Source organism: Aplysia californica, unplaced genomic scaffold (genome assembly GCF_000002075.1).
Source record: "Aplysia californica isolate F4 #8 unplaced genomic scaffold, AplCal3.0 scaffold00001, whole genome shotgun sequence".
NCBI classification, from domain to species: Eukaryota; Metazoa; Mollusca; class Gastropoda; order Aplysiida; family Aplysiidae; genus Aplysia; species Aplysia californica.
The window spans coordinates 19,696-21,190 of NW_004797271.1; the positions used below are offsets into that span (position 1 = coordinate 19,696).

A 1,495-nucleotide genomic window follows, 5' to 3' on the forward strand; every position below is an offset into this window, starting at 1 on the left:
TTCTGTTGGCACAGAAGCGAAAGCTATGAGTGTACACCCCAACCCTCACGCGAAAAGCAGATAAGAAGCAGACCCGAGGTACGAGCACGTAAATGTACGGAATATTAACATTCCTCGCAGCAGTAGACCTACAAGTATCAGCTGTTCTTATTCTTACTCATCCTGTCGGCTTCGCATCACACAGTCTTGCACAGGCATACGAGTCGAAAACAATGATCCACACAATACAAATTCCATGTCATTATGTCGAATCCCACACACACACACACACATATACACACACAACTGAGTGATGATAGAAAGCAGGGCTACAGAATCCAGAATGAAACAATAGGTGCCCGGTGCTAGCCATTGCCTCACCCCTCCCCTAGGAGGCTACACCACTCCCCCCTTTCAAATCGATTTCATGCGTTACGATAATTTCGTCGTCTAGCCTAGGCTACTCAACAGACATAGCGGGGTTACCCCCCGGCACGTTCTTATGAAGTTTCGCAGACGCCATATTCGAGGGAATCAGGAAAAATGTTGTTTTAGTAGGTTTTACGGCGTTCACAACTGCATAAGGTCATATGAGCGTCAGAAGATTAGAGGCGTTACAAGAGAGTAACAAACATAAAAAAGAAGAAGGGGAGATATAACGACGATAGATGTTTGATAGGAAAGAAGAAGCAAACCACACCAGAGCACCCGCCAACCACCCACAGGAAACATTTTAATCGACTGTTCTGTTTTAGTTTTAGCAAGAGTTTTGCAGCGTTTGCAACACAATTAGGGCGTGTTACAAGAGAGGAGCAGACACAAAAAAGAAGGAGGAGAGACAATGACGATAGAATGTTTGATAGTAAAGAAGAAGCGAACCACATATCATAGCAGCAGCCGCCAACCACCAACGCTTCTGTCTTAATTCAGCTTGGTTTCGCAGTGGGTTTTAAGGCGCTTGCAACCCAAAAATAGGTCATAAGTCCGAAAGATCAGGTGTTACTAGAGAATAACATACAAAGAACAGAAGGACAGAAAAGAAGGATTAGAGATAAGAACTTGGAGAGTCTCTGTTTGTGCTTCTGTCCTACTTTGGAACTGTTGTTACTGATGTGACAGTGTTGTTATCTCTTCCTCTCCCTCTTTTACCTTACTCTGTCCCTGCGGTTTTATGCACCCTGCATAATTTAGCAAAATAAGATCATTTTTTGCATAATTCCTCGTTTCAATTTCCTTTATCATTCTTTGCTAAAGTTAAAAGAATCGCATAATTTCACATTTTTGGGGCACAGTTTGCATAATTTCCGAATTTTTGGGGGGCATAAACCCACGGGGACAGCTTACTCGTTCTTCTCCACTACCTTCTTCATCTCCGTCTTTAAGTTGAGTTTCAGCAAAGAGATAGAAGCAAATTGACGCTATAACGGTCATTAAGAGCATGAAAGCAGCAAGACAACGAGACAGAAACAACAAAGGGAAAGTAAATAAAGAAGTAGGATCTGTACGTTATGCCCTC

The 1,495-nt window shown here is 42.8% G+C and overlaps 1 protein-coding gene across 1 annotated transcript in view; it reads right to left on the bottom strand.

The window, feature by feature from the left end:
• LOC118478065 overlaps window positions 1–1,495 on the bottom strand; it is a gene marked incomplete in the record, with an annotated part of 52,325 nt that overhangs the window by 19,310 nt on the left and 31,520 nt on the right.